Genomic DNA, 23,793 nt, shown 5'->3' with positions numbered 1-23,793 from the left:
AACATAGTAGGACAGTGGCAAAAGAAATCAAATCTTTTTCATTGAGCAGCAAACTGTAATGAAATTTGACAGATCTGACATTCTATACCCAACATCTAGTTAGAATATATTAACCTTTTCGTTTTCTTGAGCTCCTCTCCTACTAGTTATGAATTTCCTTATTAGAGTTTTGCAGTGGCTCTGGAGATGGCAGGAAAACAATATCTTCTGGATCCCCTCTGATGTTAGACCTGAAATACATATTGCAAATAGCAAAGGTAGTGAGGGGCTTCTAACTCCTCACAAATTCTGATACAAAAAAACCTTAGTAATAGAAATAAAGATTAGACACTTCTGTTCATATTTCATTCTAGGAAAAAAAAGAAGAAAATAATAGCAAGGTGATAGTCCACCCCCATGTTCTCAATAAGAATATTATCTGGGTGTGTCTTGTATCCCCACCTCACTGCAGCAATGCTATTTTGGATCCAGCTGCATCAAAACTGAGTTTGTGGTTTTGATGAATACTTTCTTTTTAATTCTATGAATTTGCATTTACTTAGGTGTTTTAGACTGGTCCAGGGCAGGAGTCCTTCTTTCCCTCTAAAGACTTCTCCCAGGTATGAGCATTACGCTTGATATTAGCTTTTATCCAGATTAGTCCCTGTTTAGCCCTTCTCAAGAGGTCGTGTTGGCTGTCACACAGGCCTTGAGCCAGCAAAGCGCGTGCTCTGATGGGATGAGTACCTGACTCGGGTGAAGAGCATCTTGAAATGTTGTGCTGAGTTATGGTCAGAGATTATGAAATAGTTGGTTATATTTAGACTTAAAAATAAATCTGGTTTGTGTTCCTTTACATTTTGGGTTGATAGAGAAGAATTTTCACTTATTTTTTAAAAATGTTTGTATGTGTCATTTCTTCCCCTTCACTCCTTTCATCTGTTCCTCCTGTTTCTTTCAGACATGAAGTCACAGCACTGTCTGTGATGTCAGTGTGTTTCCATATTGACAGACCGTTCTGTCAGAAACAAGATCTTGATGCTTGTTTCAGATGAGGCAAAAGGGGAATACAGATGGCAAGAAGAAAATCAAAGGCGTGAGAGGAGAGTGGGGAGAAATACACATAGCAGAGCTACAGTGGGAAATGCAGGGTCCAAAGGCAACTTTTCTGTGGAGGGGAAGGGACTTCTTTCTCTGGGTTCAGCAAGATCATACAGCATCTGTGTGTCTTCTTGAGCATCCAGTAGAAGCTTTGCTGTTGCACTCGTTTTGGCTCAGGAGTCCTTGAAGGTGCAGGAGCAGTGGTCACATGCTGCTTCTCTCCTTGTTTACGCCTTCAGCAACAGCAGATCCTCTTGATTGAAGCCAGGATTATAGGATTTCCAAAAGCTAGAACACACACTCGTTGTCAGCAACTTTGCATAAGTTCAGAGGCTGTCCAAAAATCAACTGCCTGCTCTCACGTGTCACTTGAACTAATTGTCGCTGTTTGAGATAAGGAAATCCTCTTCGTAAGTAATCTAAATTCGGGCTTCCCAAGGAAAACGCCTCCCAAATTAGGAACAGATATAAAATCAGACTGTTGCCATCAGCTGTGAAAAGGTTCTAAGCAATTGCAAATGGAGAAATAGGGGGAGGTGAAAGGAATAAAGAAAGGGTTAATGAGCAGTGGATACTATGCAATTAATAGATAATCTAGTAGAGAGCACTAAGATCCTAAAGATGTGTCTAGCACTGGGGCCTGCACACCGTTCTGCCACATTTCTTTTACCGACATGAATAGTAGAAGCCAACATTTGGAGAAACCACCCGCTATGCCAGCATTTCTAATGCTCTCATGCATTCAGTTTCCAGTAGACTGTAAAATGCCAGCTTGATATAGTCATCTGAATTAATATACTTTATTAGCCTTTTTTAGCATTCATTCCTGGTTTTGTAGAGTTGATAGCAACAACATCCTCATGTGAACGTGCTGCCAAGGGGAAATAGAGGGGCATGCTTGCACTGCTTGTGCTGTGGCAGGTAACTCTGCTCAACAATTAAGCAAATTATTAGTGGCTACTTGGCCACTTCTCCAGCAGGAAGTCAGGAAGCAACTGGCAAGTACTTCAGCTCGTTGCTTGAGGCCTAAAGCTGTCCAGAAACAAATCTCTTCTCCTGTAGCCCACAAACGCACACACCTAACTTATTTCCAACTTGAAATATCACTCGTATGTTGCAAGCATTTTTATTTTGCAGCTGTGTCTGCACAAATGTCTATGCCGCATGAAGGCTTTTTCTTTCTTCGGAACGGATCTGATTTAGAAGCAAACATCTTTGTGGCTTATTAGTCTTTGGAAGGCATCGTTTTGTCCCAGTACTATTCACAGGGAGTGTTGTGCAGAATGCTGATTGACAAGAGTTAAATTCAAAACATGTAGCCATTTTCTGGTGTGTGGTTTTTTTCCTGATTGAAGGAAAACTACTTAGATGTTTGTTTCCAAAACGGCATCTGTCAGCAATCAAAGGGGAAAAATTGCATAAAACAAATGCAATTGTTTGGAGTAGCATTTCCTGGATCATGTTAAATGCTTGATTTGCTCCCCATTATGCTCACCAAATAATTTTATTTTCCACAATAATTGCAATATTTAACATGTTGTATTTAATCTTGTTTTAATGCTATTAACAACAGCCGCTTATGAAAGGAATAATTGCTCTACGGGTAAGAACCCACCATCCCCAGCATCAGAAAGAACAATGGCAAAGTTAACTGCACCTAATTGTTCTGAATTTAAAACGCTGTTAACCAACAGCACTCTGCATTTCTTTGCACATAACTACTATACTGTCAGGAAGGAAATGGTTTCATGCTTCTGTCATTCATAAGCTGAAAAGTGTATGCTCATCTAAAAAAATATTTATTCGGTGTGTTTATGATTAATATTGGGAAGTAAAGTCATGTATTGGTGTAGGAAGACCTAAGTACTCTCGAAGCAGTGGTTAATATAGCAATCAAGGGAAAGTTTGTCACTAGATCTATAACTACATCAGATGATGAAAAAACATATAGACCAAATAGAGATTTATCAGAACTTGCCTGGAATGACATGCAGCACAACTGGGTATGAAATACTAAATAAATAATAAGAAGGGTGGGTAAGTTGTTTGGTTTGAGAGGTAGGAGCAGAGAGCACAGCATAAAATTGAATCTGTCACCGATTCGAAGGCTGGTTGTTACTTAAGCTTTTTACTTTGTTTTGCATGATTATTTGGAGGGAGGTATTTATTTGGAGGGAGGTATTTTTCAATAAGCAGCAAGCCACAGAAAGGACAGGTAGCATTAACAAACCTGGAGTAATAGAATACTATAAATGCTTTGGCCAGCCAGAGCAAGGACAGTTCCTGGCACAGTGTCTTTTTTTTTTTTTTTTTTTTCCCCAGTCGCAAACTAAAACTTAACACTTCCCATGCTAGTCAGACTGTTTCCTGTAACTGGTGGTGGGATTGTACCTACTATCTGGAGCAAAAAAGGAAACTGAGATGCCAAGTAGTTGCATAGATCAGGCACTAATGTATTTTTTGTGCAGTCCAAACAGATCGTTAAGGCTGGGGCAAAACCAAAGACTAACCCCTGCATGTTACATTAGCAGTTTGTTTACCCTAAATCATTTGCTTATCATCTCACACATCACAGAAATCTTAAGGTATTGTTGAAGCTCAATGAAAGTTAGTTCTGTCCTGTACTGAATGACAGTTTTGTAATCTATGCAGCCTAAAATTATCATTTTGCTGTAGCCAAATAGTTAAACAATAGTTAGTACACAAAATAATCAAAAGAAGAATTGTGCGCCCACGAGCTCCCCTTTTTGAAACAAACAGAAATGGATATTGTTTAAAATCGAGTGGATATTCTTAATATGTTCTCCTTTTGTGTCCAAATTGCAAAAAGATTTGCAGAGTGTAGCTGTTTCTGACTGAGCAAGTTCTATCAGCTATAGCTCAACAGACCTAAGAAATATTCCTGGCGAGAGTCTGTTTGCCAGTTCAGAAGTTCGTTTTTTCGAGCACTTGAGGAAAGGCACTACTGTATAGACTGAAGTGCCCTGTTATTAAGCGGTGGTGGTCATAGCCAAGCAACTGTCTCTCCGTGTGATACAACCGGCAGATTTAAAAGGAAAGCATTCACTGCTTATTTAATAGTCAGCTGTCGTGGAAGTAATACTTCTGTTGGTTTTACAGTGCATCAGAAGATGCAGAAATGGGAGATGGGAAAATGTATGATTATCTTTTACTTTGTTTTCTGGGAAAAGATTTTAATATTGGACAATAGCATGATCTCATAACTTTTCAAAACTGTTTTGGAGTTGTCTTTTTCCAAGTTATCTGTCTATTCCTCACAAAAATTTTGAACGCTGGCAAGAAGTTTTGCAGGAGGGAGAAGCAAACCTCTGTGAGGCTTTGGTGGCTATCACCTTGATGGTATTAGGAAGTATAACATTAAAAACCAGTTTTAAAAAATACGGTTGCAAAACCATATTTTAAAAAAAATAAGAAAGGAATGGTTCATTTCTTAGGGAGCACTTTAGCCATCTAAACTTTCATATGAAAAGTCATTCATTTAATAAGATCTAGTATCTAAAATCAAGAAGGAACAAAGAGCCAAAACTTCAACGTCTCTGAAAAATGAAAAAGCATTTTATTCCTTCAGAAAGCATCTGTCACTAAATCAAGAAATAAACTTGAGCAGTTTATACTTTTGTTTTGCCTTTCACTGCTTAAACGATTATATGCACAATTATGAATGATAGAAAGAAAGAAAGAAAATAGAAAGAAAGACACAATCTTGCTCAGGATTTTTTTCTGTTGGTTTTTTTTTTACCCCCCCCCGGTCACGTACATGAGAAAAGTAGCTGCGATATAAACAGATACTGAATCAGACTGAAAGTCTTAAAAAAAAAAAAAAAACACCCAAAACATTGCATGATAGTCTCTAAGCAGTTCCATCTGTCAAGCAGAAATTTTAGGCTAATAGCCTGTGGCGATCTCCCTCCGCAGTCCACTACCTGCCTTTGTCCTATTAAATCTCTTTATTCTTCTTAAAAAAGAAAAAAGAGGAAAGAAAAGAAAAACCTTGCAGACCAAAATCATCTGAGTGATGAAGCCCTAATTTTGACCGCCTCTCTTTGATGTTGAGCAGTGGGTTCTTATTTAAAAAAAAAAAAAAAAAAAAAAAGTGAGAGAGGGAGAGGGGGAGAGAGAGGGAGAGAGAGAGAGAGGAGAAGACAGTGCTAGGAGCAGATGACTTTTCATCTCCACTTCACCTTGCCACTGGGTCTGTGAGAGATTGGTTCATTGTCAAGGAGATTTTTTTTTTTTTACCCATGATTCCATATGGTATGGACCGGGCTACATGTTGCCCAACATGCCAGTGCAAATGTTTTCTCAATTAGGTGTCTTATCTCCCGTGAGTTAGCATCAGATGAAGCTTGCTGACAGCATAATGGCAGGGAAAACCTCCGACGGCTCCATCAAATGGCAGCTCTGCTACGACATCTCGGCCAGAACTTGGTGGATGGTGAGTTGGCAGCAGGGCTGCTTTTTTTTTTCTCCCTTTTCTACTTTCCCTCCCTCTTTGACAAAATGTCCCAGACCTCACATTTATCAAATTAACATTTGATTTTTTTCACACTCTTCAGTAGAGCAGCCTCACACTTGTCCCACTTGTGTGCTTTCCCCTGTGTAACAGGAGACCGTTAATGTGCACTACAGTTTCCAGAGAGAAGCTTTTTCAATTCTCCTTAAGGGGGGAAAAAAAAAAAAAAAGTATGCAAAGAAGTAGTTTGAAAAAGCCTTGTGCAGAGTAACTTGTCTGGATCGGCTGCTTAACGCTCAGTTTGTTTTACTTTATCTGCTGCTTTCTAGCGTGTGTGTGCATTTTTTACCATGCAATATTTTGTAAAGAGGGGAGGTGGAAAGTTCAGTCCGTTACAAAGCAAGTTGATTACTGTAAAAGCCTGGAACGGTGCGGTAGTGTCGTGGTGTAAAATCATCACGTGTGAGAGGAGCGTGTTTTGCGAGGTGCTGCCTTTCATCGGAGACCCCGATCTAACTTTTCCCTCCGCGTGTTTACGTTAGAACAGGTTACCGGGCTGTGCTGACCTGGAGCCATGTGTTACAGATCCCACATAGTCTGGCTCTAGCTGCTTTTGGGCACAATTAAAGTTTCAATAAAGTCCCAACGTGCTCCGTAGAACGAGTTAACTAGCATGTCATGGTCAGCCGGGCCAGACAACCTTTGACATCTTGAATCTATAAGAGGTATAGTGAGTTAGGAGGATGCACAATAGCCCATTGTGGCAGAAGATGCAAGTCCTGTTGTGAGGAAGAGAGTCCTCAAATCATTACTGCCCTCGTTAGCGTGTTGTCCGTTAGGGATTAATTCGTTAGCAGCGCATTTTTAGTTTTCTGTAATTATTATTCTTGTGGCAAGCGTGAATTCTTCCAGTGAGAGGAAAAGTTTGCTGCCAGGACAATGAATGTATTATCCGCTCCTAACTGGACCGTGAACCTCAGCTCATTTCACATAGATATCAGTTAAAAAAGGACTGGCGAGTGGAATTACAAAACAAGGCATGATCACTTTCATTGTATGATACGCTGAAACAAGTCGGGGGCTTTCCCTCCCCCTCGCCGCCCCGGACCAATTTTGGTATCATTTGGAAAGTTTAAGACCTCTGAGGACTTGAAAGACTTTTAAAAGTGAGATCCGGAAGGTTTTTATTCTGCAGCTTGGTGGTGGCCATTGTGTATATCATGTGGCTTGTATTTAAAGGTGTTTGGGCTCGGGTTTTTTCCGTTTTGTTTTGTCTAAACTCTTAATTTTTTTAACCGTCTATTAGAGGTTTGCTAGTGGTTGCCAGTGAAATGTAACATGCAGCTTTTGGTTAATGGAAATAGGGAAGGCTAACCACTTTACTTATAGTACTGATTTTCCAATTAGACTTTCTGCCAGGGGAAGTTGGAGGGGGAAGGGGTATTTGCATGCACATAAACTGTTGATTATTCATGTGACTTTTTTTTTTTTTTTTTAGCTTGTTAAACGCCTGTAAATAAGGCTATTGATTCTTAGTTATCATTTTCAAAGCAAAGTTTTCAAGTACCTGTTTTAACCACACGAATTATATCATGCTGTGATTTTGCCTTATTCTAAGCCATTTGTATATTTTATTACCACTCCTCTTTTATTGTCTATCAGCTGCTTTTATGATGAGGTACGTTCATGTTTATTGTTTAATAAGTATCCTCAAACGTTATTAGGCAGTTATTATCACCCGATAGAAAGTGTCCGAGGAAGTTTCATTTCAGTCACATCTATTTCACAGATGTTTTAGTACTGTGAATATAATATGTAAAAATGCTGGAAACATTTAGTAATGCACTTGCCTAAAAATAAACAGTTTTATAACCACATATGCTGTTGTTTAGATTAAACATTGCAGAAAGTTCTCCTTAAACTTGAACATCACACCATTTATTTTCTAAGAGAACAAAAAAAAATCACTAAAACAGCCTTTTTTTGTAGTTGTGCTAGATGAAAGAGGTGTTATTTTTAACTGAAATTAATAATTCAAGATCTTTACAATAGATGTGTTAATTGCAAATAATTTTCATACAAAGTTTCAATTATTGATGGAGTAATAAGCAGTTTTTCATACAGACTGTGAATCCAAAACTACAACAAAAAGTAGATATCTATTATTTTTTTACCCCCAAACCTAATCACATTTGCCACATTCTTTTAATCAAAAGTAAGCTAGAGAGCAGATTTTAATGTTTTAAAGACAAATAAAGCTTTTAAAATTACCTCATGCATCGTCTGGCTGCACAAAATCTCAGCTGCACAGTGCTAAACTTCGGTTTGGTACTGCCAGCATACAAAGAGACGAGTGAATACCCCTTGCACCCATATGGACTCAGCTGCCAGCACTGTGATATGCAATTTTGCTTTTTAATGAATCGTAAACAATTTGTGTCAAATGAGGGAGTTTGTTTTCTTTCTGGAGCAGGTTCTAAATCCATTTTAAGCTATAGCTGTGTACTGTACTGGAGTATTATGCCCAAATTTAAAGGTTCTGTGTCACTTTGATGAAAAGACCTGTTATAATGAAAGAAACGGCTTTATAAAAGGCTGGGTGTAGTAATCTCTCTCTCTCTCTCTCCCTCTCTCTCTCTCTCTCTCTGTCTCTCAACCTCACACTCTCCCTCTTTCACTCCAGTCTATAGTGTGTTTATAGCTAGCTAGCTGGAGATAATGGAGATTGGTTGATTGCATGATTAGTAAAATGAATGGATTTTAGCATTGGGCAAAGCAGCTTGCATTTTTGAAAGGTGGCTTTAAAATGCAGAGTTCTAATTTTGACCTTATTTTCTTTCATAGATAATCTTTATTAATGCTCCTTTAATTCGTTTTTCCTCATCACAGCTAGTTTTTCTTTCCAGCCATCTGATGGAATGGCTAATATATTTTATCTTACTTGCCAAAATAGCAAGAGGTCAAAGTAAAAGAAAAACGTTATTTTCCTTTCTTGCAGACAGTTATAAATGTTTCAAACTATTTCAGTAGAACCCACAGGGTTTGTAAATTTTAGCAATAATTGCATTTGTCACCACAGTTTTAAGGCAATCTTTTGACACCTAATCTATTTTTTCTTATGCTTTAATCAAGTAAATGTAGAAACAGTTATTATTTTGGCTATATTGTAATGTGAAATTTAGCAGAAAATTCCCCCCAAAACACTGTGAATTTGTGTGAGAAGGAATTATGTATTTTTTACTATATACGTTATAGCAAATACTTTAACCAGCGTGGTAGCCTGAATATATGAGATGGATTAGTTTGTTGGAAAAATTATCATTGTTTTATAATCCTTGGTACTTTTTATTTAAATTTGATGCTGCCATAGAGACACTAAAGGGTTAGTCACAGAAAAGTTTCAGTACTCTGTCTTGCATTTGTAACAAATATGTGCAGCTGTGCTACTTTTATAAACATTTATTTCAAGCTGATTATTTTTTTTACATTATTTGCTCTAGCAAGCCAATATGATGTGGCTATAATGTATGTTTAATAAGGGTTTGTCTGCGAAATTCCTTTGCACGGTGTTATTGAAATACATTTGCAGCAAAGGTATATACTGGAGGAAACTTCTCATTGACAATACAAAACTAAAGACCCTGGGCCAAATTCTGCTCGAGGTTTACACTGCCATCAGCCTGGAGTTGCTGCATTAAGAGGAGTGAAGCGACTCCAGGTTTACTTACCTGAGAGGCTGAGAGCCAACTTTGACTTATAATGTGACTTAACTCAGTCCAGTTTCAAAACCCAAACTGTTTCCTTTGTGAAATATCTGAAGAAAAAAGCCTCATTAATAAATTAGAAGCCATTTCAAATGAATCCATGTATGAGTTAGCATGCAAACTGCTGTTATTGAATATGGTAGTTAAAGCAGATCTTCCAGTCATTTTCTGAAATAATTGTTTTCTAGTTTTATTACCCAGCTATCGACACATAGTTCAGTGGATACACCTTCATTTTCTTTAGATGCCTTAAGTTAAAATAGAATTTAGTAAAGATAGTCAGACTGGACTTGAAATGTTCATTTTATTACTTTAAAGGTTCTTAACTCAGCATCATTTTTCACAGAAACTCTTGATAAATACTTTTATTTCACACCTCTGTGCTCCATTTTTTTCAGAGGAATAGCTGAAAATGCTCAGGTAATTTTTACAGTAAAAAAAAAAAAAAGAAAATTTCAAAATGTTACTAGTGTTTCCATCAATTAAGAATTAATAGAACCCTCATTATAAATCTCATTGCAAATGAAATTTAAAATAATGGTGCATCTAATAAATATTTAACTTCATCATATGGAAAACTAATTGTTACTACTGTAGCTAAAATTTCCAGAAGCATGAAACACTCAGAAGTAGTATTTCTTGTTTAAATCACTGAGTGTAACTATACGTACATGCATATACATACTCTCATCTAAGTTTATCATCATAATCCCCACTAGCTGTTGAAACATATGTGGCTTTGCTGCTTTGTGCTTCCTACTTATAATTTACTGTATATCAAAAAGCATACATGTATTAATAATTATCCTGCTCCTGCCTTTATAAAAATAACAAAGTCTGAACAGTGTAACATTGCAGCATGGATTTTCTCTGGTTTATGCAGTAACTCTCCTATGTTCATACACTGCTCAGCTGCTGTATAGATTTTTTTAAATAAAATTATTCCTTTTCTGTCAGAGTTACTAAATTCCAGATATAACCTGAACACATGTATTCAGCGCATCGTTGTACATACTTTATATTATCTTCATTTGTTATACATGGCCTCCTTTTGCCTGTGAGTATTTGCCATGGTTGTTTTCTACTCTCTTTCCTTCACCTGTCCTGAATATTGCCATGAATGTTTCTAATTTAAAGCCAGAGGAGTCAGTGGCTGATTAGAAGACAGGAAATTGGAGGATTAAACTGTCTGGTTGAACTTCCTTTACTTATCAGTGCTGTGTAACTTACACTGGATTATAAACTCATTGGGACAATTTCTACAGTGTATCGATACTTCTGTTTTCTTAGTCTATTTTTCTGGAGAAAATACGGAAAATGGGGAAAATGGTTAGTTTGTGGCTAAAAACCAATAGTTTTTAATAACACTGAAGTTTTAAATGAAATTTGTATAAATGTCTTCAGATATGAGAACTCATTCAATTTTAAATCTTGTAGGTCTATAATATATATTTTAAATTAACTTCAGTATGTAAACAACCAAGCAACAGATACTTTCAGGGCGGGGGAGGGAAATGACATAATTTTAGTAAGAGGAGAATGCGCCATGTTAACCCTTGTTCAACCCTCTTCCCCTCAGAAACTTTCACATTTGGTGTAACACGATGGTGTAGCTCTAGGACACCCTGAGGAAGGGCTAGAGAGAGAAGCCAGATTATCTAAAAAAACTTTGTCTGGACAACCAGTGCTACCCCCTGAGTGAGAAGCCAGAGATCTGATGTCCTTGCGTGGCTTTTGCTGGGGGAGAAGGACGTTGTGGTAGATAGCTGTCTAACCTAGGAGGAGAATGAAGAAGAGCACAGCTTTGTACCCTGAAGGGCCAGCTCGTTCTCCCTCTTGATGCTCATGTGCTATTTCCAGAGCTCGTCATGGCCCCAAGTTATGAAATCATTGTGATAGTTGGGAAAAGCAAGTAATAGTATGATCTGGGTGACCTGTCTTGTGAAGGATAAACAGGAGATCTTCTAACCTCAGTCCATGCCATACTGCCGTACCTCAGGTGTCTCTGTACTGCCACTCACCATCATTTAGTTTTACACACTAGATTGAGATTTGAAGGTGTCAAAACTCTATTGAATACCAGACCGTGCAAGAAAACTGAAAAAGATTGTAGGTTACTGCCTGAAAGGTCTAACACCTTGATCTGAATCTAAAGGCTGTGAGGCTAATCACATACTCCAGTTTAAACACCGGGACTGGATCTTTAAATTGATCAGGACGCTTGTGATGGTTTCTGACAGTCTGATCCTGCTACATTAGGCAAGCTCTCCACTAATATTGTGAATAATAAAAAATGGAGGTTAAATAAAAGAATATTCTGAAACTTTTTGCTGGCAAAGTCCCAGTAGTTTCCATATGAAGAAAAACACAACCTGAAACTTTTTATAAGTAAAGAAGTAAATATTTTTTTCACTACCTTCATATGAAAGGGAAAAGGTAACATTTTTTGTTTATTGAAAGTGCTCTAATCCCAGTGTGAAAAGAATCTCACTGTGCTGCTGGAAGCATGCTTCACTCCTCTCCCTCAGGTGTGGTCGCTGACACTGGTTAACATTTAAAGATGATTTTTAGGATTAATCAAGTTGTTTCTTTAATATTTGTAGACAAACATGCTAGGTCATAATAGCATGTTTTGGACTGATAACATCTTTGTTATTTCCATTAACATCACTAGGAACTTCTTTCACAAGTACTGCAGGTAATAATTACAGAACTCGTTGGAAATGCTGGAGCCTTTTGTACGTGTACATGCACACACTTCACCTATGCGATACACTTGTATTTTATATACCCACAAAAAGCAGACTCCCAAGAAATCCAGCTGATGTCAGAGCCGCAGGAGCCGGTCTGATTGAAGTGCCTTTGGAGCAGGCGCTGTACAAGCCTGCAATAGCTTTTTTGCACAAAGGTTTTAGAACTTATATTCACTGTGATGAAGATCTCTGGATCTATTTTCCATAGACTACTGAAGAGTAGTTCTCAATAAGATAAAAAATCATTAAGGCAGATTAAATAGATGTGTCGGCTAATGGAGTGAGATTCAAAATATTTTGCCTGTATAAGCATGCCTGTTGTCCTTTGGTGTGTTTTTTTTTCAGAGACTGTGAAACACAAAGTTAGCAATACAACTAGATATGAGTGGAAGTGTTGGATAGTACAGATGGCACTATAAGCTTGTAGACTTTCACCACCAATAATTGCAATGCCCTTGCTTGCAAAGGAGTGCAGGTTGCCCTTGATGTACGCAAACAGCCATATTAATTTCACAACCCAATTGGAACTGCACACATGGATTGAGGTTGTCAATAGGAGCAGTGTGGAAACTGAGAGCACAGATAGTGCTCTGAAATGGGCCTTTCTGCTTTAGACATGACTAACTCAAAAGACACAGGTATACATGGTCACTAACAGGCTACTTCCATAACTGAGAGAATTTGTGAGTAAATAAGAGGGAGGTTTTCCTTATTTATTTTTTTAATCCAGAATTCAATTAGGCTGGACAAAATGGACCTGATCCTGCACGGAAATATGCTGATATTCATAAGTAGTCATCTTAAAAGAGTATGGTTTATTGGCTACATCAAGAAAATTTAAAGAGTATTCTCTTTATATTTATATATATATAAAAAATTGACCCAAACTAACCTTTTGTGTTTAGTAAGAAAGGAGAAAAACTGTTCCATTTGACCATTCAGTCAGCATTTATGTTTGCTCTTGGGAACAAATAGAAACAATATGCACATGCACCACTGTTTGCTAGTATTTTTTTATTAGACATTTTCTTTTGTGGTGCTATTTGAAAGAATAAGTTAAAAAGAAGAGGTTAAACATGGGTTATGTAGGGCAGTGACTGAAAGGTGAATCACAAAGGTTTTTACAAGAGTGCAAACAGAACAAGTTTTCAAGGATTATAAGCAAATACAAGTAAATCTCAAATTTACTTCTGATCTGCTGCTAATGAGGTCTTACAGTTTAGACAAATTGCAATGCATATAAGCATTGCATTAGGACTTGTTGCTTCCCCTTCTTTTATCTTGATTTCCTAAGGAAATGAGGCTTAAAAGATCAGCTATGTGTCCCCTATGTGCAGTGAAGGAAACTAGCATAAAACATTACTTAATACACCCAAGGAATTCCCTCGTGCTCAAAAATCAGTGAATAATTCTTGAACACTTTAAAAGAGAATAGTAACTTTCTTACAGATTGTAACTGTCTCACCTGATTTTATAGGCTACAACTTTTTCACTATGGAGATATGTAGAGTTGTTGAAACGTGGTATAATTCTACAGACACTCATTCTTTTCATTCTTAATGAAGTTTTCTAAGAGTCTTTCACAGAGAAATGGAGGAAATACCTTCCACAGAAGTATGTGGGCATGTAGGAAGAGGGCATAGGCCTAAAATGGTGGAAAGTCCTTGGTGAAGGCCTGGCTCCCAGCAAGCCATGACATTTGCTAATTTCTAGTATAAGTTTGTGTCAAGAAGAGAACATCTAAAGAATAGAAAGAAAAGGCATGACCACAGCATGGGTATTCAGCACAGGCACTGTAAAGGAGATGGAAAAGAAGGCAGGCTTTGATATGAAAATATGTTTTCTGGCATTATGAAGAGCAGTGGCCAAGAGATCATACCTGAGTAGAGGCAGTGAATCACAATAATTTTTTTCTCCTTCTCTTCCCAATCTCTCTTTGAAGTTCTTTCATTTTCATTACTTAAGATCCCATTCAGTAACATATGGGCTACCAACTGCTCTGGTCTTCCAATAACTGGACCACTGCACAGAAAAATAGATTTGTGGGGTTTTTTTTCCTCTCCAGAAGCAGAGGCGTGGTTTGAATTGCAGAATAGTAGCTCATTTGCCCACACTCTTCCACACTGAAGCACTCTACAGTAAGAAGCCAAAGAGCCGTAGGATAACAGAAGTGGCTGAACAAAACAAGGCTCTGTGCCAGCTCCGTGAGGTGTCCCCCGTGATCAGCAATGCAACCACTTTTGATTGCATCTACTCAATTCCAGGATTTCAGGGAATATTTCAGGGAACTTAGCTGTAAACTCTAGTGAACAACTGAGGAAAGGAAGACAAGAAAAAGGAGCAAAGACCAGGCTGGCAACATGCCCCTGTGGCACTGGGATTCAGAAAAGTCTAATGTTCCATTGCCCATCATGTCCCAGAGCCTCGTATCCTGGTGTCTCCCATTTGCGGCTTGACAAAGTCGGTGGTTTCACAGCACATTAATCACGGGAGCCACGTGCCCTTATGAAACTAGTTGTTCCATCTTTGAATGGTGAAGTCCACCTTTCTGTAAGTTGTCCTAACACATCTTCTGTTTTCAGACCTGTGCAATGATCATGGAAATGATCCTGCATAAAACCCAAGATCTTTGCAATAGTGGTATGCAGAGACAGTGGGCAGGAGCGCAAAACCTTAACTAAAAAAAGTTTGTCGGTAGATAAAAGAAGTGAATGATTGGCTAAGAACAGAAAGATCCATGGGCTAGGAATTTTTATTATCCCTTTCAACAGATAAGGGGTTGGAGACAAAATGAGCGAAAGTTGTACCCTGAAAAACAGTGTGAGACAAGGCCTTCTGGAATATGAGAAATAAACAGACTGACTAGGACAGAGCTGCAGAGTTTTAAGGATGGTGACAATTTCAGTCTGATGCAAACATCTGTTCGTGTGCTTTGGATTGAAATAATCAAACACCTGCACTTCCATGTATGTGCTGCAAATTTCTTTGTTCTAACAAGTTTTCTGTGTGCATGCTCCAGGACGGGTGTGCGCAAGCATGGCGTAGAATTTTTATTTGTATGCTGTAGGTGTTTGCACCTGCAAAGTGCAGGTGCCTGCTTTGACGTGTGTGTTCTTACAAGCAGATACGCAACGTGTTTCTCTTGGTTTCTGTAGAGATGTGCCAAATCTAACACTTAAATTTCTTTCTATCTCACCCTTCCCATCTTTAGAGTAGAATAATAACACTCGTGTACCTCAGAAAGGGTGTTATATGTTAATTAATGGGTTTCCAGTGTTATCTGAAGACAGATGTTATAATTGCAGTACATTATTTTATAAGAGAGTTACTTAGGAATATATGCTTTTTGCAGAATTAGGGTACTAAAGACAGGAAAGACCTAATAGGCTGTGGAGTCTTTCCATCTACAAGCAGTCTGTTTTTTACTGTTTATTTATTGCTGACTTTTATTTTGCCTTTAAGCCAAACACTATGGGTTACTCATATAGCATATGCTTCTTCACTCTGCACACAAGTAAAAGCAGTGATCTCAAAATCAAGATAATATTATAATAAAACTTGACTGAGGGTGCCTGAAGTGGTACGTATGCTCACACTGTGTAAGACAGAGAGATCTCTGTGCACGCCAATGTTTCGTATTAAGTAGGAGTTTGGTAAATTGAGTGGATTACTGGGTTTTCATTAAAAATTAAATGTACAATTATTTAGATGAATTTTTCACATATGCTTGTGGGCAAACAATTTTTGATTAGTTGTTGACATATAGTACACACAGTGCGTGTGTGTGTGCGTGTGCACATGTATATTTACATGCACGATATATAAATAAAATACAGACAGTAATGTAGTGTTAGGAAAGTCCACTGTTAGTCATTAATTTGACAAGTCTTATATAGGATGGAAAGACTGATCTTCCTTAGACTGAAAAATTGTTTTCACTACATCACATTAAGGCTTATTTCTCCAATAAGCAGTATAAGAGCTCAAGACCAAGCACAGCTCATCCCAGCTCTCTGCTCATTTCATCTATCCCTTTGAAGAAGTTGCTCTTCCGAACAATGCGATGGAAGGAAAGCCATGCAATGCCTTTTTTAGCAGTGCTTGTCACTGGTCTGGGGCTGTGGGTTTTACATCAGTGGAAGGAACTTTCTCAGTTTGATTTTAATTAGAAATCAGGTGGTAAAGCTGGGGAAAAGATTTGTAAAGATCTGAAGTGTCTGAAGAGGAGCGGCTTGAATAACACTGTATTAGTCATGAGGCAAGGAAGGAAGAATGTTGTCATGATTTGAAAGTAACATTGTTCAGTAAACGAAGATGTGTGAAGCACTTGCTAAACTAAATTAGTTCCGAGGTTTGGTGCACATTTGTGTAATTTTGTTCATTGAAGCTTTGAACAATTGTGAAGGAAAAAACAGAAACACATTATTAAGAAAAAAAAAAAAAAGCTTGAATTTCTCTCCGGTGGTGTTTATCTGCAGCGATTCAGCTGCCACTTCTCATATTTCAGGCAGAATAATTAATTGGCACAAATAAATATTAATAATACAGTATAATTCTACACTGAATTTTATTTTGCTGTGCGGATCTAACGAAGACTTTGCTTTCCACACACAAACAGAAATTGCAGAGAAATTTTAGGGCCCTGTGCCTGCTAAATTTTCTACAGAGGCTGTTCCTCAATACACGACCTTTTTCTAATGCATGGGGATTCAGTGTGCAGACAGGGTAAATCTTGTGGTCTGAGTGTTCCCTGTAGAACATCACTGAGTAAGTGTAACCATACACTTTTCATTGTATTATCTTGTGATTAATTTCTCTAAGAGTTGGTGCTCCCACCTCTTTGTGGGGAGCGGAGACACTTCCTGCACTCCCAGGTCACTACCTCAACTCCTTTAATGCGCGTCTGACATTTACCCATCTATCCAGGATCTTTGCCTTCGTGCCATTATACTTGTTGCTGTCTTACTCAGTTAAGAAGTACAGATAGCCCCAGCATTGCCAGCTGCAGTCCCAGGCTGGATCATTACTCCAGATTTGAGGTTAATCAACTGCAAATTCCATTAGCTTCATACAGAGTGAAAATAAAGAACAGACGGTCTCACATGTGAGCCAGAAGTCAGGTGCAGCACAATACGGCCAGCCTTCAGGTAGAGGGATTTTTTTTCCCTTCAGCTAACATCTTTGAGATAAGACCAAAGGATCAGATAAAAAAAGATTTTGATGAAAGTTTTATAGACTCCCCCCCTCCTTTTTTTCCCCTTTCTTTTTCTCTACTTCCAATTGCGAATGTTCGTTCTTCATTTGATTCTGGCGGGGATTTTACCCCTTTTTCTCCTGAACGCTATGGAAAATCACTGCTACAAGTTATATTCTCAGACACCTTATGTTCTTTACCTACTTGTCGATTGTGCCGGCAACTTGCTTTATTGCTCAAAGAAGTGCTGTGTGAAGTTTTGGGGGGATACAGGTGCAGTTTGATGTTGAAGACCCATTTACTAAGATCGCAAACTTGTAAATGCTGCCATACACATGCACCTTGTGAGCTTGGCCACTGATTTCAATAGGACTCACTATATCAAAGCTAGACACACAAGAAAGCAGGAGCAGGATCCAGGCCTAGACGCTTCCCCGCTGCTTTTATTTTGTGCACTGTCTCCCACACACACCCCTCAGCATTTTTGCTCATCATTGGTGGTTTGCTCCTGAGTCCATTCAAAATCTGTTTAATGTTCTTTTTTTCACATACTACAAGCAGTATTCATAGAAATTAAAAAAAAAAAAAAAAGTAATCAAGTAATCTACAGTTGTCTGAAAAGAATGTCTCTGATATACCTCAGTCCTCTAAAGCAAAAGCTTTCCTATCAAAAGGGAAGTACTGTAGGAAAGTTAGGTCTGTGGCCAGAAGTTGAAAAACTGCTGCACACAGAGTACACAGCACTTTCCAGACCGAATTCTGAAACTTTACATCAGCACAGTGTTTGCCAAACAACATGAATTTTGTGTGCTGTGGTTTTTCCCTTTTCTTTGCATCTTTATCTCTTCATGCAGTTTTGGTGGGGAAGGGAGGTGCCTCTGTGTGTGTGTGTGTGTGTATCTCCCTATATACATATGTTAGATTATCACTGGCGTGCCATTACAAAAGGTTAGGGAAAATATTGCTGCCAACAGAACTAAAGATTAAATAATCCAATCTCTGGGAACTGTAAACTAACAATCACTATCACAAATGGGCCCTTTCTAATCATAGTTTGTGGTGGAATGAAAGATGCAATTGTCTGGAATTGATGAATATGGGATCCATGCTGGCTTCAGGGTCAAAGGTGACTTCATGCAAAGGTCCCTTTCTCTCTGGCACTGTTTCCTTTGTATAGCATAGCTTGGCAGCTATCTCTTTGCACTTCGGCTACCTGCCAATGCAGCTGGTACTGTGCAACTGTCTGGTACAGACTACAAAGCATCACTCAGCAACCAGCAGCTCCGCATGGGGCCCCTTTTCTAGGATGACAAAGAAAGATGGGCTATACATTCTGCCATCTATGCCCATTAAAAAGACTCTTAAATTGCATTACTACAAGTTATTGTTAATTATGTAGTAGTCACTGGATCTGTATGATCCTTTTAGGGGTTGGTAATCTTTACTGTATGCTGGCAGTGTAAGTAACCAAGAGGGAAAAATCAGTATTTTGTTGTGTAAAAAGTAAATACTAATGTGGTAAGTTGCTCATGCATAGCCATATGAATAAAACCTTCATTTGGATTATGTACACCACAGGTTTGTGGCATACGCAGGAGCAAAACTGATTGAACTAGACAAATTACTTGCAAAGTTGTGTCCTTACAGCTTCAATATTCATGTTATAGTTAACCCTGGGAAGTGTTTTTGTTGGTAAGCATTTATCCTGAAAGCTTGCCGGTTGTTAAAATGTGCCTTGAGCTGAAACTGAGATGGAAGAAAACAAAGTTCCTGGCTACATCAAAATAAAGTTTCCATTTAGAAATCATCAATCTAACCTGTGTTTAAATGAAGGGGTTCTGATAACGGAAGTGGCATCACTGGCAGACTGATGGAACAGAGATTACCCTGAACACATTTTTAACTCAGTAGTGCATTTTCTTCCTGTTCTTGAGAAACCGTTTGTAGTGTGTCCAACAAAAGGAAAACCTTTGTCCCCCCTAAAGCTGAGGTCCTGGTTGTCTCCTCAGGAATGGCCAAGCTACTTCTGTTCTTCAGTTCAGGCGTGTTGAATTGTATTGCTGCAACTAAACCTGCAGGCCTGATTCCAGTGGATATTTTCCGCCTCCTCTAAATCCATCAGTGTTAACGTAAAACTGGAATAGCTAATCTGGGGCAAGCAGGCTTGGATTCACCTCCAGTAAGACTTGAGTGAAGTCAGCTTAGGTTGACTTAATACATTGATCCAAGTTACTTCAATTTAAATATCTTGGGCCAAATGCTTAGCTCCTGTCAACTGGCATAGCTCCGCTGAAGTTAGTGGAGGTGTACCAATTTACCATTCCTGAATTTTCTGGGACTTGTTTTTCCCCAAGATTTCAAGGAAAAGTCTGTAAAGAAAATGGTGGGACTTTTTTTACTCATGATTGGGTTTGTTCCCCTTTTCTATTTCCCTGCTTTCTCTGCACTAGTTATGATCGTGCACTTGCCTCCTGTAGAGCTGGCAGGCATCCTAAGATGTACACCAAATTCTGGGAAGGAAACAACACCATTTCTGTATAGTACCACTGCAAGAGCTAGTCTGCTGAGCCACTTTTCCTCTTTTGTTCAAATTACACAAAAATCTGAGAGACACAAGATACAACAGGAGGAGACGAGAACCTTCAGTCTTCAGTTTCTCTCTTTCCTGCTAGCGTCTAATATTCCTTTTCTTGCCTTGTTCTGATATCGGCTATTTGAAATAGTTATATATAATTTAACATTATACAAAAGTATTGTCATATCAAACATAGTGAAATGGATTCCAAAAACACCATCTGGTATTTGGGAATGCACTGTGAGTTGGGAACGTGAGAAGAGATATTCTTTGCCACTTTGCTTGGGACCCAGCCATTAGCAGTGTAATTGCCAAGAAAAGGTGACAGGCTTCAGGCTTAATGCAAGTGGGGTTTTTTTTCCCCTCTCTCTCTTTCCTAGCCTGTTAACTCTATGAGTCCTAAACTAAATGCAAAAGGCACTGTTAGGGCAATGCAACAGCAAAAAACAATAGGCTCCCTTAAACTGAAAGGCAGGGCAGAAAAAGAAAATAGTCACTGGGCTCCTACAAGAAGACTAAAATAAGTGAAAGCAAAATAAGCTTGTTGAGAGGAGGAAAGAAAACAAGCCATGTATGCTTTAAAGCTGCAGCATGCTACACAGAATTGTTCTCTTAAGTAGTGGATTTGTAATGATTAGAGTTTCCCAAGCTTTATCCAAAAGCTCATTTCAAAGCCATCATTAGTTTTCTCTAATCCACCCAAAATTGCAAAACGCATATTGTGAAGGTCATCCATGACCATTCTAAACCTGTTTTATTTGATGTTATCTCACTTCTTCCTCTGTATTTCCATCTATCCCTTTAAGGAGGGGGTGGAGGGGTGGGGGGGAAGAGAGAGGGCTTAATAAATTAAAATCTCAGATTGATTTCTATGGGAATATTATTCTGATGTGTAAGAATCCAAAGGGCATGCACAGTACAGTTTATATAATTTCATGTTTCTAGCCTGTATGCAACCATTGGCAGGTGTAATTCTAACAAGTTTTGCCAATATTTCTCACCTGAGAACCAGATCAAACATGAGGGAAGTAAAAAATCAGAGATATTTGAACAAGGATCAAAGTCACTGTGCCACACACAGGAAGACATCAGAGGACAAAAACAAGTGAATAACCCAGAAAGGTTTTAATCTTCATTGATTTTCATCTAATATTGAAATACAGCAATATATTAATTCTGAACTTAAAAAAAGGCTACATTGATTTGTTTCGGTATGTCAGAAACTGCAATGCTACAATAGATCTGCTATTAAATTACACAAAATAAAATGATTTCTGGTGGGTGTATCTAATGCTTGCCAAATTAGATGAAATGAAAGCTAACCCTCTTAGTCTAGCTGTTGTTTTTAAATATTTATGTCTTTAACAGACATTTGTGTGTGCCATGAGGGGGACTAGAAACTCCTTTGCTATCAGTCAGTTTATGTAGACATGCAAAATTCTTACAATCTCAGTACCAGACTCACACGAAACATTCGTCACTGCAAGTTCTTTCAATTTATTTGAAATAAACTTGCCGATTCACCACACTGCTGTTTTGGCTCCTGTTACTTATTTATTTACTGCGATTGCATTTCGCTGCAAATGAGTTCTGTATGCAAAATTTAGTCTACAAGGTGTAACGCAGATTTTCAGCAAGGAGTTCAACCCTTCAGTGCAGAAAAGGTGGTGGCATTCCCATGGGTGCCAGATTGCTTGAGGGACTGAGAGAGAAGCTGCGAGCCCAGAGCTCGCCCTCTCTGCCGGCGACCAGCCGTCGTGAAACTTTGCCCTGAAACAAACGCTGTAGAGCTGAGCCTCAGCACGCATCCGAGGGGGAAAATGAGTCAAACATCACAAAAGGATCTTTCTGTTCTTTACAGGAGCTCGAGACTGGGGCACAATTTCACCCCAGCCCTGCTCGACCTGACCTTCAGTGCTGTTTGCTTTCTACAAGGCAGCGATGGTCTCTGATATGTCTCTCATTTAGCACCAGGTTTCTTGCTCTGAAGCATGTTGATCAAGGCAGTCCCCGATGCACTTCGTGTCCCGAGCCCTCCTGAATAATAACCCAACCTAGGCAGCCCAGAAGAAAGAAAAAGTTCTGATTTCTATCTCACAAAAACAAACCCTCTTTTCAGGCAAAACCACTCTCCAGCAGAGTGTTGTATTCCGAGTCTCATTCAGTACCTGCCGCGCCAGCAGCACTGGCTTTGGAAGCACAGCTCTGCTTGGGATGGCGCGGTGAGGGACGCTTCGATCCATAGAAGCACAGAGGTTTTGTGTGTGCAGAAACCGAGGCCATGCGATCGGTTCAGTGACAGAGGGACAGACCACACATGGGATTCCTGATTCCCACTCCAAGAATCAAGAAACACACACAAAACTGTTTTGCAATTTAATTTCTGAAGGGGCATATTCATCTATGAAAACTTTTATACGAGAGATAAAGGCCTTCAATACAAATTAAACGTGACAATATTTTTTGCATTATAGTTTCTCCTTAACAGAAATTGCACAAATTCTCTCCTTTTTGACTGTTCTTTTCTTTGACCTTTTCCTATTGAATAATCCAATGTTTCTAGAATATGTATTTTATTTAATGGTTTTAATCAACAACTACAGTAACAAAGTATCTGCATCTTCAGTAAGTTAATACCACTGAGTTAATACCAGCGTGCCTGAAGCCTCTGTAGAGCAGCCACAGCTTCTGTGAACCAAAACCTGCCGTGATGATTAATAGCAGCAATATTTTTATTCAGTACAATTCATTCCCCATTCATCCTCACTGCACAGGGGCACTCGGGGATGCCCTGGGTGTGCGCAAGCTGGAGCATCCAGTGCCCAGCTCCATCCCCAGGGCCCTGCTGCCACCAGCCAGGGATCTGGGTCTGGGCACGCAGGCGCTTTCTTGGGTGGTAAACTGCCAGCTCCAGCAGCTTTTAGCTTTTTATCACCTTAACAGGAATGTGCCACCCACAGCAATGCAGAATTATTAGATCTCCTCGTCATTTTTTTTCCTTCTGCATAGAGGGCTTTGCCTGTTTTTCCCTTCCCAGCCTATGCCAGGATGGGGTTTTGTTTTGCTCTCCAGTGACATGATGACAAACTGCAAATGAATAATCAGAAGTACTTAGAATTAAAATGGCAAAAATATTATTAGTTGCTGCCCCCCCCCAACTCCCGCACCACTCTCCTGTTTTCCCCTCCCTCCTCTTTTGACGGCAGGCAGAAAATGCAGATGCCAAGGCAGCGGAAGATATTTTTAAGCAGGAGCATCTGGCTCCTTGGCAGACTTCACAGGCAGTTGGTTTGGTTGTTTTGGAGTTGCCTCTGGGTCTGTCACATGTTTTGGCATCTGACTGATTGTCTGGGCTGCCTCCTCTTATTGGACATATTTTTTCTTTGACTCACCTTTGATTCTGAATTGTCTCTTTATTTTCATTTGCCAATGAACAGCAACTTCAGCTGATCCTGGGCTTGTTTATATAGAAATAGTCCCTGTCAGTCCCCGCCTGTGGCTCACGGGAGCCTCCTGCCTGCCCAGGCCGTGCTACCAAAGGTGCTTGCTGCGAGCGCTGCTTCCTTGGGGTTCAGGTCAGGCTCCAAGTACTCCCCGTGAAGGAAACTATTCCAAGGAGGACAATTTTCCCACATCCAAATATACCACCAAAAGCAAAGAGACACTGTTCCAGATATATGCTGTACCTGTGTATGGGGTTTTTTTTATATATTAATTTATATATATATTATAATACTGAGGGGAGAGTTTGTCTTAAACCAGTGTTTTAAATCCTTTTGAGCAGAGTATGAAAAACTACTTGAAATGACAGGTCTGTTCCCTGCCTGGAAGCCCGCTGCCTGGAAAAAAGTTACGATGCTTAGCAGTGTTTGTTTCTCTGTTTTCCTAACATGGTAAATCTTAGGCAAAGCTAGTTTGTCGCTCAAAAAACTTTTTTCCCCCAAACATCACAG

The 23,793-nt window shown here is 39.1% G+C and overlaps 1 long non-coding RNA gene across 1 annotated transcript in view; it reads left to right on the top strand.

Moving 5' to 3' along the window:
• Window positions 1–1,363: 1,363 nt before the first annotated feature.
• LOC308071266 overlaps window positions 1,364–23,793 on the top strand; it is an 89,005-nt gene continuing 66,575 nt past the window's right edge. The window contains exon 1 of the long non-coding RNA XR_013931031.1: window positions 1,364–5,536. This is a non-coding gene — a long non-coding RNA (uncharacterized lncRNA). The remainder of the gene's footprint in view (window positions 5,537–23,793) is intronic.

The sequence above is a fragment of the Falco punctatus genome (genome assembly GCF_963210335.1).
Source record: "Falco punctatus genome assembly, chromosome: 11".
NCBI lineage: Eukaryota > Metazoa > Chordata > Aves > Falconiformes > Falconidae > Falco > Falco punctatus.
This window is presented reverse-complemented; position numbering and strand designations above follow the sequence as displayed.